The following is a 17,954-nucleotide window of genomic DNA, read 5'->3' on the forward strand; positions in this document are numbered from 1 at the left end:
AAATCTGCATTCTCTAGGCGGGCTGCTCCCTGGAACTGTCACTGTGCCAGGAGAGCCTTAGGGTCTGGGCCAAATCTCCACGCCGCTTGCAGAGGGCAGGTTCAATGGGGTGAGAGGAGCCACCTTATCCTCTTCATCCTGGCTTCCCGCCCCCTCCTCATCCACTCCAGCCGGTCCGGAAGAAACGCGGGCAGCCCGCGCGAGCTGGGGGAGCGGGGAGCTGGGGGGGGGGGGCCGAGAAGTCACAGCATTGTCTGTCTTGTTCGGAGGGGAGAAGCTCCGCCCCCTAGAGGGGGAGGGAGAGGAGGGAAGAAAGGCGAGAGAAGAGGGGTGGGTAGAGGAGAGCTACTAGGGTGACGGGTGGGTTGGTCAGGGATCGGCAGATAAAGGCAGAGCTCGGGGAGGCGGGGCGGAGGGGCCAGGAGGGCGGGGCGCCCGCCCCCAGCCGCGCTGTCGCCGCCCAGCCGAGCCCAAGCTAGCCGGTCTCGCGGGTCGCTGGCCAAGCACTCTGGAGCACCCCCCCACCCCCGCAGCGGCGCCCCCACTTTCCAACCCCTGCGGCGCGCGCGGATGCAGCTGGTCCGGGACGCAGGCAAGACACAGGGCGCGGGGCGCGAGGAGCCGGGTACTGGAGCGGTATGCGGACGCAAGGTGCGGGCGCCGGTGGTCCTGCCCCCACCTCCCACTACCCGTCCCAAAGTTTTCCCACAGAGGCCTTTGGCCCGGCCCTGAGTCTCTCTTCCCCGCCCCCCCGCTCGCCAACCATCCCCCCCCCACACCCCCTGAGCCACAAGGTGGTCCTAGGCGTCTGTCCCATGAGCAGTGCAGGCGGGCGCCCCAGCCCACTCGTTTTCCCCGGGTAGAAAGTTGTGGCTTAGAGTTCATCCTGCCGCTCTAACCCCTTGAGGTTTTTCCAGCGGTCGACCCCTGATGCAATGGCAGGGAAGTGTCCCCCTCCCCGAATTCCCTAGCGAAGTGAAGCGGGATAGCAGGTGCAGGCCTGGGTAGCTTAGGGGAGGGTCGGACTGTAGTGCGCCCCTTGGCTCCCGGGGCGGGGGTCGTGTCGTCGGCCCAGGACGAGCCCGGCCCGCCTTGGCCTTCAGAGTTTCAGGGCACGCAGTGCTTAGGCGCACTTCCCGCTACCGAGTTTCGTGACCCTTTCTGAGGTCGCTGGAGGCCGAGCTCGGCAGGTGCTTTCAAAAGGCCGCCCGGCCACTTGAGCATCTACAGTGCTTACTCGGCACCCGGCTCTACCCGGAGAGCGTGCTGGAGACAGCGGAGTGGTGGTGTCCGGACAGGGACAGCTCTGGACCGGCCACAGCACCCCTGTGCTTTAGTGGCAAGCTCAGCGCCAGGCTTCTCAACGCTGCTCTCGCTTTAGTCCCAAGCGTCCAGAAACCAGGGGGTTAGAAACACTTCGCCCTGAGAGCAGAGGCAAGGGTTACGGTAAGCGCCCCCCACCCCCACCCCGAGGAGGATTCCTGCGTGAGGTAGCGGTGGACAAATGATAACTAGTTAGAGCGGGCTCTGTCCCTGCGGTATTGATCCTGGGGCGGGGTGGGGTGGGGGCGGAAAGAGAAAGAATTAGAATCACAGTTCTTATAAACAGCCTTCAGATTCAGCCAGTGGATTTTTTTTTTTTGAAGAGCACGTGAACGAGGAATCTGAGGTTAATTTGTCATACTTTCAATCCGTATTTATTAAGGGGAAACTTTTTCTACAGGTGGTCTGAGGGTTAAAGAAACTTCTGTGACTAAGTAAGCTATACTGAGTTTGAGAAGAATGCCCCCCTTCCCTCTCTTGTCCCCTTCCTCCCTTGCTTTCTGTCCTAGGGGACTAACTGTGGTGTCTTCCTGAGCAGTGTCCATTTGCGCTCAGAGGCCCTAGAGCAGGGCTGTCGAGTGTGGACAGTTTTCTCCTCTGGGCAAAAACCCGATTCTTGGGACCTGCTATCGTCTAGTGGGTCTCAGGAAGGTAGAGAGGAGCATGTAATGATGGCTGAGCTTGGAGAGATGACCTTAGTCTGCAAATAAGCATGCTTCTTGCTCTGTAGAAGAAACTGGGGGAAATCCACCTGGCCACCAAGGGATATGAACTGGTAGCATTTGGGATTGCCTGTGCTGGCGGTTGTGGGAAGCCACACCCATTCCTTCGTTGACGAATAGAAGAGTGGGGGGGGGGAACAATAAAATATGGGGTTCCAACGCAAATGATGAGGGAGTAGCCTTGAGAAACCCAGCTGGAAGACCAGGGGATCCAAGATCCCCACACCCGCATCTGTGGGGTGGACCAGGTTGGTCAGCGCATACTCTGAACTTGCACCTGTATTTTCTGCAGCCAGCATTATTCTGACTTTGCCCAGGGTGATGTCCCAGAGCTCCTGACCTCCACAGCACACCTCCCTCCATCGCAGGGTGGCTTCTCTTTAGAGGTGCTTGCTTTGTTTCTGTTTTGTGGTATTTTAGGGGGAGGGCAGTAGATGCCACACCTTGTTTTCAGTTTTCTTCCTCATTCTGATGTTTGGGTTCATCTGCAGCATCTCAGAGGCCCCCTGATTTCTCTTTGACTTTTTTGCTGATGCCTCGGAGCCAGGCTCCTTGTCTGGCACTGTGTGCAAGTTACTTAGGGATGGCTAAAGATCCTAGCTAGAGGTGCCAAGGGGTGGTACTTTGACTTCTCTACTTCCCATTTGGGCTGGACTCTGGGACTAGCCAGAAAGGAGACCCGCTGTCCAATCACAAAAGAACCTGAGCTGATTGCTGCCTTTAGTCCTCTTTGGAATTCTTAGGCAGGAAGTGTCCTCCCAGCTTGGGAGGAGATGGGGGCGGATAGTGCAGAGTATGGCTGCCAGAGTCTTAAGCAAAGGCTGAGAGGGACTGGGGTGGGGGGATTCCTAAGAACAGCCTTAGGGCCTGCCCAAGCTTTCTCTCCTCTCCTCTGGTGAAAAACTGCCCAAGTCTTGTTGTGTGCTTGGGATGGAAGATGTCCTGCCTCTGGTCTCAAGTCTTAGCTGCCTAGAGCTGCTCCAGCAGTGTTTACAATGCCAAGGCAGCATCCTTCATGCCGCTTCCCACTACGGATGTCCTGACGTCCTTCACAGTGCGCTCCATTTATTTACCCCAATGACACACTGTCACCTATAAACACCTCCCTGCTTCCCAGAAGTTTATTTTGTTTCTTTCTTTTGTGTTGTATTTTGTTTCTTTCTGTAGCACTGGCTGTCCTGGAAACTCACTGTGTAGACCAGGGTGGCCTTGAACTCATTGACATCCTCCTACCTCTGTCTCCCAAGTGCTGGGACTAAAGGCTAAAGTCATGTGCCACCCCACTGCCCAGCAAACTCCTAGAAGAATCTTTTAAAGTCCTTAAGGCAGGGTGAGCTCCCCACTTAAGCCTGTGACTGTCAGTTTGCATATCCGCAGAGGACATGGCTGTGGTCTTAATGGATGGAGCAGTAGGCGCAATAAACATGGACATGCGTAGATTCCACGGAGTGGGCCACTGCTGGGCGTCCCTGGATAAAGACACCAGCGCCTATGAGCACAGCTTGATGCAGCTGCTCAGGCTAGTAGTGTGGGCTGCTGGGAACGCCTGCTCAAGCCAACTGTGGCTAAACCAGAGAGTGAAGGCCGTTTGGCTGACTCTAACAACTTCCAGGTTCCCCCTCCCGCACTGAACAACTGACAGAAAGATAACCTGTGCTTTCTTTGGCTGTGTCAAGCCAAAGTGATTGGCAGAGCAGGCATAGTCCGTCACTGTGTGGTTTTACCAGTGGTTGGCACTCAGCCGAGTTTGCTTAGTTAACTGCTCCGTTTTATGGGTGTAATGGGTTGGGAGTTTGTCTTCCTACCTGTCACCTTTCAGTTATAGGGTATGGGCCATGTAGATCTGGTCAGTGTCCTCCTTCTGTGTCCTTGGCCGGTTTGTCCTCCCACCAGTGACTGATGGGAGAAGCTCAGTTTCCTCAGTCTGATGGGATTACCTTGGGACATGCCCTGTGCTGTCTCTAGGGTTCCTTCTTGGGACACTTTCCAACTGCTCACAGGAATAACGTTCTCTCTCTCTCTCTCTCTCTCTCTCTCTCTCTCATTTTTATTTTGTGAGTACCTGCATGTATGGATTGCATCATGTGACGCTTGGTGCCCACAGAGGTCAGATAAGGGCACTGGATTTCCTGGAACTGGGGTTATACATGGTCGTGAATTTCCATGTAGATGGTAGACATCGAACCTGGCCTAGAGAGCAGCTGGTGCTCTTAACCACTGGGCTATTTCCCCCTTCTTGGCTCACATACCCATGCCTCTGGCACTTGAACTTGAATTCTTGTCTCTGCTTCTGGGGGAAATCCACCTAAAACAGACTTTGGTTTAGTTTAATATTCATTTAAAGCCTTGTGATCCCCAACTATAAGATGGAAATTCTAATAACTATTCCCTAGTGATATTCTGAAGACAGTAAACTGTCACCTACCATCAGAAAAGGGCCTGGCACACAGCAAGTGTACGGGAAAACATTTTCTAGTTCTTTGATTCATATCCAGGAGGCTGTGCTGGGTCTGAGAGCATTGTGATGGTGGAGCATGGGAAACTAGGGTTAGAAAGAGAAGCTGTTCGGTGAGAAAATGGAGGTCCGCATCTTGAGCACAGCTCGGTTGTGACCAGTGATACACTGTAGCATCGTAATGGCCAGTTGTCAGAAGTGGGGCATGGGAAAGCCTTGCTTTGGGCACTCACCTGTTTCAGCAGTGTAAATAGTCTTGTCATGGCTGGCTTTTAGCCATCAGTGTGGTGCCATTGAACACTAAGTTGGCAAGACACGAGTTGTGTGAACCCTTTGGCCACAGCTGAGCTCACATTCAATCTTCTTACACAGTGAGAGGGGAGAATCATGACTGTCCCGGGTGTCCAAAATTCTCTCTGACTTGTTTGAATCACCATGTGAGACAGCTCTAGGGCCCTACGATGGTTACTGAGACATTTATGCCAAGTCTTTCTGGGCCTCACTTCCTCATCTCAAAGGCAAGGGATTAGGTGGTTTCATGTGTCCCTTCTACCTCTTGGTTCCTTTAGGAAGGGTCTGTTGCATTTTTAAGAAAATGTTTAAACGTCTACTCAAGACCAAATTCTTGAGCAACAAAATGCTTTGCAAAAGCATTTGTACATTCTCATGGGCGTGCATCCCTGGGCACCCTCAAGGGGTGTTAGGGTCTCCTGCTGGATAAGAAGTTCAATGAACATTAACCCAGGATAACCCTCTCTGCCTTTCATGGCCCATGCAAGATGCAAGGACAGAGAAGGCCTGGGAGGGGAGGTAAGGATACCTTCTGTGGAAAAGACAGTCTAACTTCCTGAGCACTGTGCAGTTTCTAAGAAGCCAAGTGGAGAGCAGAGTTTCTGTAAGACAATTTTTTTGCATCCTCGAAGTAGCTTACTCTTCTCTGCTCACCGGACAGTCTTCCAATGGGAGGGAGCCCCTGACTAAGCACGCCACCAAGGATATAATTGAACAAGTGCTTGGGGACATCCCTTGAGTCATTGTTTACGATGGCTTCAATCCCGAGTTAGTTAATTATGACATGGAATATCATGTGGCTTCAAAAGTGAGGGTTATGGATGTGCATCCGTAAACATGGACAGATGCTATGTATTTCTAAGAAGGAAGCTACCAGGCAGGGTACTACTTTTGTGAAACATCCCCTTTAGGTTTGTGTCTGCAAGGATGGACAGCAATGCACTGATGGCAGGTCTCTCGACGTGGCAGAATTTGGGGAGTTCTTGATTTCCAATCTTCTTTTTTCTATGTGTAATAACTTTACATTATAATGCCCTATTCGAAACCATAAAAATTATCCCTTTGATGGTTTTTATGTGTAAACTTACTGTCAGCAAATCCATGTGTAATCTTGTAGGACCATTGCCACTAAATATTTCATAATATTTGTCACTCTAAACAGGTGCTGTACCCCTTAAATAGTCATTCCTACTCCCTGCTCTCCCTGTCCCTGATTATTGCTGTTCTACAGATTGTCCACGAATCTGCCTATTCTATGTAGCCCCTATGTAAATGGGATCATTCAATATTTGTCCTTTTATGGCTACTAAACTTTCTGCTTATCCCTATTTAAAAAAAAAATACAAGCAAAAATGTGTATGCTGTTTGTATAATAGTGAGGAAAACCCTGGCAGAGAGGTGTGGTATTTGGGGTCTGTGGTTCGTTTCATGAAGAGCCGCAGGGCGCTGGCCTTTCTCCCTGACCCGGGACAGGTGTCACACTCCCACCTCCATCTCGTGTCACACTCCCACCTCCATCTCAGCCTAGAAGGGTGGAGGTAGATGATTGGAGCTGAGGTGTATAGCCCTGCTGGTGGGAGCTGAGCATAGCTGGATTTGATGGTTGCTAGCTGCTGTGTCTCAGACCCCTACTGCTGAACCGTCTCACCTCAGGATCATCTGTGTGGGTGGTGATTTGGGAAGGTGGATCAGTCAGCAGCTGTCATCTGCTGAGTGAGATTCACTGTTGGGGTTGTTGAGACCAGCTTCATTAAATATGGACTCCCGGCTTTTCTATTTTAAGCATTTGTGTGTGTGTGTCCCAAACCCTGTGGCTGACCTGGACTTGCTGAATGCCCCTCATGGAGACCATGAGTATGCCTGTTGATGCTTTGATCACCATGTGGCCTGGGGCACAAGGGGACTCTAGTTGGTGGGGTCCACGAAGCTTCAGGTATTCTGAGGAATTAAGTAATAGCTGAAAGTATGGGTACCCTCTTTACGAAGTCCTGTGCAGGATGACCTTGTCCATGGGGCCATTCAGATAAAAATCACTGTGCTGCTCACGGGAGGGACCGCTGTGGTATGGGGGAAGGTCCAGCAAACGTGTGTACTTTGAACTGGAGCTGAGGTGAAGGTAGACAGGAGGATGTGGTGCCCAGGGCTGGGAAGCCAGGTCTTGTGGCTCTATTCAGGTATGGCAGGGTCACTGAATGGGTCAGGATGCTTTTCTAGGAGGCCATGTTCTAGGATGAAAAAGCCTTGAGATTCTTGCTAAGGGAGGTCCTGTTGGGTTCGTGAGCCTTCACTGTAGTAACCAAAGGTGGGTCTGGGAAGCTTTGTAGGAAGTCTCTGTACCTGTTTCTGCCTTTTCATCTGCCGGGTGGGAAACTGCCCTTTAGATCCCAGGCACTGGGGACTGTGAAGCCGATTCTATACAAACCGCCACTGAGGAGTTTGAAGAGTCTCTGTGTCTCATGGTGCTGATTTTCCTTGTAGGGCTAGTCCACCCGTGACGGGGCAGGCAGAACAGGTGTGACTGTGCTGCTGTGGAGGATTTCCCACGGGATGCTGTGGAAACCCCAGAGATCAGCTGTATGACCTGAGTTTTCCTGTGTTCATGGTTGGTCGTTATGTTTAAGAGGTGGCTAAAATACCCTGTTATGGCTGACTGCCTGGAGGCCTTTTCCTCTAGTCCAGGGACCTGTGGGCTCTGGAGATAAAGGGAGTCAGCCATCCTGGCTTTGGATTTTCAAGGTAAGAAGTGGAGGAGACCCCGAGAGTTGAGTATACAAAGTTCAGATTCTCAGCTTATAGCACCAAAAAAGGAAGCCGTGTGGGGTTCCCTTCAGGAAGGGGATGTGAAGTCAGAGGTGAGTCTCAGTATGGCCAGTGACTTGGAAATCACGCTGTAAACAGGACGTGTGGCCCTCACAGAAACCTATCATGGGAGGAAACCAGAGGCGGCCCTTCCTTACCTGCTGGGGTCAGTTGGTAGGTCTGCTGAGCTGGAGGACCAGCCTGACAATGGGCAGGGAGGACCAGGCACTGAATCAGAAGGAAGTTCAATTGGCCTTCTAGGGAAGACATCTAAACTACCCTATAAAATAGCCCTTGCTTTTGAGACATGCAGGGCGAGAATGTCTCCCCTTGTTCACTCCGCTGGGGTCAATGTTGTCTCCCCAGCACCCTCTGACCACTTCGAGGCAAACCAATCCCAGGAAATTTCTGTCATGGTTGAGTTTTAGTTCACAGTGGGGGCTGAAATACGTACACTGTGGCAGGGCCCCTCTGCGTGGTGACAGAGGGGTTCCATGGACTTGTGGCTAAGTTTTTCCCTCCTGGGTCTGTATATAATGGGGTGAGGACCAGCATCCTAAGACTGTTTCTTTTGAACCAGTCTGAATTCTTTCATCTACCTCCTCTTATAGTGGGTGACACAGCTTCCTTTTTCCAAAGTGGTCTTGCCCCTTGGAGGGGACCTGCTGAGCAGAGAGGCCAAGATGCAGGGACCCTTGCTTCTGTCCTCACCTAGGGCTCAGGCACTGGATCAAACCCTTTTCATCCAATTGCGTTCCAATCCAGCTGTTGATTCTTCAGGCATACCTGTGTAGGGAGGTCTCTGTGCTCAAAGGGATGGACAGGACTTAGAGCATTACTGGGGCCTCACACCCACAGAGGACACGGAAGCATGCACAGGTGCAGACCTCACACTGTGCTCCTCATCTCCAACCCACGTGACATGCTTTACAGCCAACCTGCGAGTGTAAGAACTTCCCTGAGTGCTGTGAGCTGCCGTGCAAACTAGCCAGACCGGAGGAGGGGTTGTGGATCCTGACTGGTCGCTACCCAGCTGGTCAGAAGCACAGGTTCCAGCCTGGGTCTTGTGACAGGCATATGAAGGGAGGGCGTGGCTTAGGGCATTGAGTTCCTAACCTATGAGACCTGATGCTACCTCCAAGATAGCTAATGTCAGGACTTAGCTGGCTTAGGGGGCACTAGATAACCAGAACTGATTGCTACTTGCTGGTGGGAGAAATCCCTTTGTTATGGGCTTCTGTATTGAATGTGGTGTGGCAAGGGCAAACGCTGACACATAGTACCCTAGACCCCTCCCATGCATACACCCATACACATACACCACACACAGCTCCCTTACCCTCCTTCTAACATAACACCCCACACACTCACACTGCTTGTCTGTCTTTACACACACCCTCTCTTAAACACCTATACCCGTACAGAGTTTTTACTTCCTTCCGTGCCTTTTTTTAGTGTGCACCGTGGCCTTCGTTTCCTCATAAGAGATGAAAGGCCTCTGAGTTTCCTTCTATAAACATCTACTGAGAAGGACAAATCCTTTCGGATGCCCAAGGGATGTCCCTCTGTAAACAGGCTGCTCTCCTGGCCAGGCCGACTGTCTAGGTGTCTCAGGGTGGCTCCTGTCACTCGCTTGGCCAGCCTCAGCCGGTGTGGAGCAGGAAGCAGGTGCTTGGGGCCGTTGCCTCCGAGTCACTTCCTGAAATCTTCTGCAGTAGCTGGGCTGGGGGAATTCAGACCTGAATGTGCAGGGCCTGAGTCAGAGGCCCAGGTGGTGTGGATGGAGCTGGGCTTTGCAGCCCCCACTGGTAGGGGAATCCCAGCCCAGCCCCCTGTGGCGGCTCAGTTCTGCATCTGCCCAGGGGCCCGTGGGAGGGAGGTGGCTTGGATGGGGACCCGGGCCTTTGCTAGTAGTGGAGGCTTATTTCTGAGGGTACGGGTGAGGGTGAGGGACAGAATGTGGGGTTTGTGATGGAGAAAAGTGGTTTATTCTCTGGACAGTTGCTATGACTGAGGATCCATGACTGTGATTGCCAGGCCCGAGGTCCTGGACAAAGATCTCAGTGCTCTGCCCTGGGCCTGGCTCTTACGGGTCTGCCTTTTCTCCAGTCGGTTTGCTGGACCACTTCCCTTACCCCAAGACTCCCAGCCTCTGTTGACTGGTGCCAGATCCAGCCTGCACTGTCTTACTTGCTAAGACCGTCTCAGCTAGGCCCGGCAACAGGAAGCCTGAACTCTGTGTGGCCCGAGACAGTCCTCGAACCTTGGACCTTCCATTTCTTCTCTGGGGCTGCTTCTTCTGGGGTGTGTGGGGTCAACACATTTTCCTCATAGTCAGAATCTCGCGTTGTCTCCCACCTCCCCCAATCTCACACCCCCATGCTGTCCTTGGTCACTTACTCTCCTGCTTCTCCACTTTAATCTATCTCTCCTAGCACTGCTAAGGCTTCCGGCGTTCTCCTCCTCGGGACCGGATGTGGCCGGAAGATACACGGCTCTTCCCAGTATGTTCCCACCTCAAGGTGTAATCATGACCACCAAGGTCTCAAGGCGCTCTCTTCTAATGACGCACTTTCTAAAATGTTTAAAGAGTGAAAAGAGTAAGGCTTTGTGTGGGACGCTTTGACCGCAGCTCAGCTCCAGCCGTCCCCGTGTGCCGCCAGGGCGCTCAGGTGCCGTGTGCAAAGGATGGAAGAATGGAGAATAAACAAGTGTCAGAAAGGACTCAGCCTGGCCAGGAAGTGGGCCCTCCGTTGATCGAGGCATTTAGACGGAGGTGAAGGGTTCGAAACCTGAGTTTGCTCCTACCGAGTTGGTAGCCACTGTGTGGAATCCTCTTGACATCTGTAGATCTTGGCAGGGCCTCAGCCCACAGCTCAAGTCTCCTTCCTTGAGTGGTGCAATGGGGCTGAGGTTTCCTGTTTGCCAGTAGCCCTTCTTCCTGCCCTGTTAGCAGGGGCCTGAAGCACAGAGGGCTTGTCACCGTCTCCTCTCTGTCCCGGCTCTTACACAAAGCTGGATGTCTCAAGTGGCCGGACTAGGTAGTCTTTAGCACTGTAGTATGAAGCACTGCTCGATTGCTCTTAGAGAGGGCAGGGGGCACAGAGGAGGGGTAAAGACCAGCCTCCAAAGGGGAAGCTGCGGCTTCTAGCAAGCATTTCCTTTGCATCAGACAAGAGCCCGGGGCAGACTTCCTCCCTTCTAGTTTGCAAGAAGAGGTGTTTGCACCAGCTCCATGCGTGCATGATCCCTAGAGATGACCTGTCATCTCCTCTCTCTTTGGAAGCAGAAGTCACAGGGAGGGATGCTAAATACTGGCTCAGTTCTTTTTTAGATGGCACTGTTCCTCCCTGTTTGAAATACATTTGGTGTTGTTCTGGGTCTATACAGCACTTTATCAGATTTCACAGTGGCTCTTCCCCGGATCTATGCTGGCTTGACCTGGAGAGACTCCCAAAGACGCTGCTAATCATTGGTTTTCGCTGTGGCCTGAACATCGTGGTTTTTGAAACACTCCCCTTCCTGTCCTGTTCCCTGACCCATGGGTGCTGTCCACTGAGTCCTTTCATGGTTGCTGAGGTGGGGGGTAAGGCAGGGCCAGGTTCCAGCTACACATCCAGGAAGACAGGCTAGGAGAGGAAAACAGCAACAGCCCCCGAAGGAACTCTCCGTCTTCCTCCCTGTGGGCTGTCCCACCAGGGTCCTGATCTCTGTCCTGGACCTGCTTTTCTCCCCTGGGCCTTTCCAGTGGACAAACAGGAGAGATAGTCTCTCAGGGCTGGGACAGAGCCAGAACCAACTTCTGGGCCCCCTGACCACAGGGAGTAAGAAAGCTGGGAAAGAAACAGACTAGGAAGAGAGGGATCCCACTGTCTTTGGAGGGAACTGTGACCTTTCTCAGCTCCAGGGGCTTCTTTACGCCTGGCCTTTGCTCTTCTCATGGGAAACTGGGCCTGTGAGTTTCTCAGGCTTGAGCAGCCCCTCACTGACTCTGTGGAGCCTGGTGTGAGAGGCTGGAAATGCCTGTGAGCCAGGCTTGTGGAAAGGAAGAGGGAGACTTCTTGGAAGGTCAGTGATAATGTCATCACTGGCAGGTCTGTCCCCATCCTACCACCCGGCTGCTCAGAGCACCAGGCCTGCCTTGGATAGGCAATTATTTTACTATGGCCAAATCAGGAGTGTTTAATTCCAGACATGGGTTGGTAATGTAACCAGGGCAAAAGCCTGGCTGTGCAGCCATAACTGGCTGGGCTCAGTCACCACCCCACTATGTTAAAGAGACCCGCAATGGCAAAAGTCTGCATAATCAAGCAGTCTGCTGTGAGGTCGCCACTGTCTGGGCTCTGGCCCTTGTGGTGGTCATGACTCGAGGGGATCAGAGTGGTTGCTTTAGGACACATCTCCCACCGATGGCTGTCACCCTTTCAGGGTGGTCCATACTGTGAGATTTTTACTCTTCCTAGAATCCACAGTGACTGCAGGGTTTGGCCAACTTATTTCTGTGCCTTCAGCTTTGTCGAGGGCTGAACTAGGTAGTAAGCCTCTCCTTGAGTGACTAGCAGGCTTGTGCAGAGTCTAGAGAGAGTCTGATCCAAACACATCGAAGGCAGACATGTATCTAGTTACTTAATGACCTCAAGCAAAGAGTGCACACTTTTCAGACAAAGCTGTTTCTAGTGCCTGCCAGGGTGTGGTGGCTGCTGCTGGTACCACCTGGACTCCTCTTACTATTACATGAAGAGTGTATTGCCCACGTAAGTCTTAACCTGTGAGGTCACTCTTCTTCCCTGGAGGGGGCAGGGCCTTTGGGCTAGTGATAACGCTGGTGTCACTGGGCAACTCCCTGCTGTTCTTCACACCCCAGGGCCCCTGTGGGAGCAGGAAACCGCTTGTCTCCAAGGGAATCAGCATCGCTCCTTAGTCCCCTCCCCGGCCAGCCTTGTCACTTCTTCGAGAAACCCCAGGTGCAACAGTTGTCCTCCGAGATTGGGCTCTGCTCCTGGGGAATCCCTCACCCTGAGAGCAGGCTTTCCTTCGCAGCTGCAGCTGAGCCCAGACTCAGGGGTGATCATTGCAGGGGTGATAATTCCTGGGAACCGGGGCAGGGGAGGGCTCAGGGTGGGTGCAGCTGGCCTGTGAGGATGAAGAAGGCCTCAGCAGGTGGCTTTTGTGTCACAGCTGTTAAATGTTGTAAGGAAGAGCAAGCTGAGGGTGAGTGCCTGTCCTCCAGCACTGCTCTGGTCAGAGGTGGTGGGGTTAGCTCAGAAGGTTAGGAGAGTTTGGGCGAGCCTACTAACGTATGAAGCCGGTACGAGGGAAATCTTGAGTTCAGTGTGGGGCCTGGGTGACCTATTCAACAATAGTAACATTTCTAAATGCCTTAGCAGACATGCTCTGTATTTAGGGACATTCAGTCTTTACCTTAGAAGTCCCGTGTGGGTGACATCCCTGTTCACAGAAGGTCAGTAGAGGTAAGGTTTAGAGTGCCAAGGAGCAGCTTCATGTTAGTAATTGGGTGAAATTTCTGTGTGCGTGTGTGCGTGCACACACCCTTTTTTCCTCTTTCCTCTTCCTCGCTTTCTTCTCTTCCTTCCTTCCTTCTTTCTTTTCTTTCTTTTTCTTTTTTTTCTTTCTTTCTTTCTTTTTTTTTTTTTTTTTTTGAGACAGGGTCTTTCTGTGAAGCCTAGCTGACCTGGAACTCTCTACATAGACCAGGCTGGCCTTGAACTCACAGAGATTCCTACCTCTGTCACCCCTATGCTGGAATTAAAGACGTGCGCCTCTACACCCTGCTTGCCCCTTCTTTCTTGTCCCCTTCTCTTCTTTCTCTCCATTCTTCTCTCTTTTTTCTCCTTCCCTCTCTTTCATCTTTTCTTAGTGTGGTAAATAGGAGGGAGCTTCTGCCCTGTGCCCAGGATGCCAGCTGATGTGGCCTCTGGTTCCTTTCTTCCTGTCTTTTCTACAAAGACATGGCAACCACCAGTTGGATCTCAAGGCATTGTGGGACATGATGCTCATAAATGATTCCTCCAAGGCATTTAGAGTACAGCAGCCTACAAATTCTAGATAATAACAGGGAAAGCAGGAGGATTACAACCAGCAGCTGCCATGTCCCCTTTTCAAGAGCAAAGAAGCTGTGGGTCACCCTTGGAGGAAGTCTTCAATTGAACCCACATTCCAACGCCACTAACCATCTTCCTTTGACCCTTCTCCTGTGAGGAACTTAGTCCTAAATTTCCAAGCCACTGTTAGGATCCTCTGGGGCTTGCCCTGAGTTGTGTGTGAATTTAGTTTCATTTTTTCTAGCTGGTTGGGAGGAGATGGAGGGTCCTGCAACCCACCTGCAACTACTTCCCATGTCAGTTCAACAACATGGTAGCCTACGGACGTATTCTCCTTACACTCCAAGAAGCATAAAAATAAGGAAAATATGTGAGGAGAAAGCAGGCCAGAGAGAACAGGGTCGCCTAATGTGAGTCTATAGGGCAGACATCTTATGCAGATACAATGGTAGATCATTTCTGGCTATGCCCGTGGGAAGATTGCCCTGTGGCTAGAAAGAGGCGCTGAGGAATTTTACAACTGGGGATGCCAGATGACTTGACTCTGGTAATCTGGCAAGTAAAAATGGTCACAAGAGAGGTGGGAAATTTTTCAAAGATTTGTTAATAACTTGAATTTTTTTAAGTTTTTTTATATATTAAGGACATTTATATATTAAGGACATTAACTGTTTGTCACGTGCATTGTCACTATTTCCCCCATTGGCCTTTGACTTTCTATGGGGTTAAATTTTTTTTTTTTTAAACAGAAGTTGAAAACTTTGATTTTTTTTTAAGTATTATGTTTCTGGATTTTGAGTCTTGACTGGGAAAGGTTTCTTTTTCTCATATCTAGTTTAACACACACAGTCAAATTCTTTTACCATTTTATTTTTAAATATTGAAACTTCAGTGCATCTATAATCTTTTGGTGGAAGGCATAAATGAGAATTCATGCTGGGTGGTGGTGGCGCACGCCTTTAATCCCAGCACTCAGGAGGCAGAGGCAGGCGGATCTCTGTGAGTTCGAGGCCAGGCTGGTCTACAAGAGGACAGGAACCAAAAAGCTACGGAGAAACCCTGTCTCGAAAATCCAAAAAAGAAAAAAGAAAAAAAGAGAATTCATTTCTCATCTCTGCATCTTCCCTGTCCCGAGGCCAGCCAGCCCTTTAGTGACATTTTTGGTTAGTATGTCTTTTCTCTGTTTTTTGGAGATGCTGCTCACATTCTGTGTTTCCAGTTATATTTGGTTCTAATTCTGGATGTGCATTGTCTTGTTGATCTGCCTGTTTCGCCTCTAGTATCAAGTAGATTTCAATAACTACACAGACGGCTCCTATTCTCTAATTGGTATTCCCAGGAGGTTTAAGAGGATGTGGTATCAAAAAGGAACTGTCTGAAGAGCAGGGTAGATTGCTTTCAGATGCAAAACAAAATTACTAAATTATAGGTTTTGAGGGAGGCAGTGAACAAAGAGAGCTTTACAGAAAATACACTTGGTGAGTTTGAGACTAGTTAAATAATTCTGAAGAAAATAAGGGTTGGAAATTATGGGTGAAAATGATAGGAGGCTTGGTATATGGATGGACAGATGGATGGTGGATAGATGGGAGATAGATGGACAGATGAGAGGATGGGTATATGGGAAGAGGGATGGATGGATTGATGGATGGGTGGATGGATGGGAAGATGATGATGGATAGATGGCCATATATATGGGAGGAGGGATGGGGAGGAGGGATGGAAGATGGAAGGATGAATAGGAGACAGAAAGATGGGTGAGATGATGGATTGATGGATGGATGGATGAATAGATAGATGAATGGAGATAGATAGATAGATAGATAGATAGATAGATAGATAGATAGAAGGAAGGATGGACGGATGGGTGGGAGGATGATGGGTGGTTGGGAGGATACACAGAATGGAGGATGGATGAATGGTATTAGATAGAGGGGATAAGGGTTTTCAGAAGAACAATAATAGAAGGAAGAAAGAATTAGACAAAGAAAAGACTACAATAGCACTTCTCCTGTGTTTGAGGTGAGAAAATCACTAGTGGTCAGTCTCATTCTTTGTAGCGCAACACCTGCCATATGTCCTATGGTACGGTTTGTGAGTCTGGCAACGGCCTGGAGAGTGAAATACACACACACACACACACACACACACACACACACACACACACACACACAGAGAGAGAGACAGAGAGAGAGAGAGAGAGAGAGAGACAGAGAGAGAGAGAGGAATGTCTTCTTTATTATGGTCCAGGGCAGCTTATATAGGGTCTCCTTGACGAATGGCCACACCCTAACTCTCAGATGCAAGCCCACCAGAAACCACTCCCCTGCCATCAGGAACTCCTGAGGGTCTCGTACTCAGAGCAGCTGTAAAACAAGTTGTTTGCTCAGAGCAGCTGCAAGCAAAGGAAAACAAGTTGTTTACTCCGACAGGCAGGGGCATCATAGGAAATTCAGGGTCTGGAGGTCCACAGTCCCCAACAATTCTTTACCATGTATCTGGTTGTCATTGGTACCCGCCTATAGAATGTCTGACCAAAGTCCCCTATGACTTTCATGTACTTCCAGCTCCAAGTGTCCCATCCATTCCCTGGGCTGCACCACCAGCTCCTTGCTCCACTGTCACCACTGTCTGGGATACCCTGTCCTAAAGGCTGTCAGCACACCGCATCTCCTCTAGGGGCTCCTCTCCCTCTGCCCACTCTCTTGGCTAGGCTACCTCATGACATTGTCTGTTCTGACTCAGAGGCTCACACTCCCATTTTGTACAAAGGGTTTGCCATTATTGGTTGTTTTTTATTCTTTGGCTCTTTGGGGGGCCTGCCACCCAGCTTCCAAATAAATACACACGGAGTCTTATTCTTTGTTATGAATGCCCGGCCTTAGCTTGGCTTGTTTCTTGCCAGCTTTTCTTAACTTAAATTATCCATCTATCTTTTGCCTCTGGGCTTTTACCTTTCTCTATTTCTGTATATCTTTGCTTTCCTTCTTATTCCATGTCTGGCTATATGGTTGGGTGACTGGTTTCTGGCATCCTCCCCTCCTTCCGTTCTTGATCTTCCGTCTCTTCCCAGAATTCTCCTCCTATTTATTCTCTCTGCCTACCAACACCAGCTACCCTTTCTCCTGTTTTGCTATTGGATGTTTAGCTTTTTATTATACCAATCAGGTGTTTTGGGCAGGCAAAGTAGCACAACTTTACAGAGTTAAACAAATGCAACATAAAAGAACACAACATAGTTGATATGGCAGACCTAGTTGACTTCCCAGGGGAGGCTTCGCCCTCTCTGAGGAGCATATGGGGGAAGGGGGAGGAAGCAGGAGGAGAGGAGGAAGGGGGAACTGGGATTGGTATGTAAAAAATAAATAAAAAATTTTAAAACGCCACATATCTTTGCATCATTAAACAAATGTTCCACAGCATACACAAACGTAACTCATCTTAAACTAGTATTCTGCAACAGGTGTGCCTCTGCCTGGACACATCTACCCTGTACTGTTGGCACTGACACCTTAGTGGGGGAGGGGGGGTTGCTGAATCCAGCTGGTCCCCGGGCCCCAACCTAAACTCAGATGTCGTGTCCTTCCTGGGGGCCACCATGGTCTTGCCCTCCCTTGACAGAACCATTTACTCCTTCTGTCTACCCGCCCTGCACACTGAGAGCAGGAACCGTGTGCTTTGCACAGCTAGACACACGGCCCATGCTCGTGGAGTGTGAAAACCTGCAAGGGCGCAGGAAGGGGCCTTTCGGGAGATTTGCTAGGTGAGAATAACTGCCACTTCAGAAGGAAAGAAAAGCTTTTAAAGCAGTCTGCCCGCCTTCTTGTTTTCTTCCTGTACAGTATATACTCAGCTTTTGCAGTCAGATTTTGATGGGTTTTTGAAAAAAAAAAACAAAGTTTTTAGAACTTAGACCCCACTGTGTGCTTAGGGCCCCCCTGTTGAGTACACAGATGGGCTATGACTCGCACTCTGGCTGTGGAAACCTTTTGTTCATTTCTCATAGTTGCTGGAACAAATCACCCAAACTCAGGGCCTTAAAACGACACAGTTTTATTGTCTGACAGTTCTGCGGGTCAGAGGTCTGGCTCAGTTCCCTTGGAGTCCAGTTCAAGGTATGATCAGGGCAGGCCCCTTCTGGTTCCACAAACACAGTGAATTCTGCTTAATGACAGACATGCTAAAGTCTGTCGGGGAAGATGCCTGGTGCCTGTAGTGTCTGGGGGTGGTAACTGGGAGGAAGGCAGGGCAGGCACCTGCTGGAGTAAGTACAGTGGAGTGGTGGGGACGGGCTAGCACTGG

General features: G+C 50.5%; 1 protein-coding gene across 4 annotated transcripts in view; it reads left to right on the top strand.

Annotated features, from left to right (window-relative positions):
- Window positions 1-357: 357 nt before the first annotated feature.
- Window positions 358-17,954, top strand: part of Rassf2 (Ras association domain family member 2) — a 36,060-nt gene continuing 18,463 nt past the window's right edge. Inside the window, exon 1 of one of the 4 annotated variants that reach the window (XM_057781219.1) lies at window positions 358-651. The gene's annotated coding sequence lies outside the window, so the exon portion shown is untranslated. Of the gene's footprint in view, window positions 652-1,349; window positions 1,447-2,411; window positions 2,432-17,954 lie in introns of those variants that run through there. The other 3 variants (XM_057781220.1, XM_057781221.1, XM_057781222.1) reach the window with 3 other exon arrangements.

The sequence above is a fragment of the Chionomys nivalis genome, chromosome 9 (assembly GCF_950005125.1).
Source record: "Chionomys nivalis chromosome 9, mChiNiv1.1, whole genome shotgun sequence".
Taxonomy (NCBI): Eukaryota; Metazoa; Chordata; class Mammalia; order Rodentia; family Cricetidae; genus Chionomys; species Chionomys nivalis.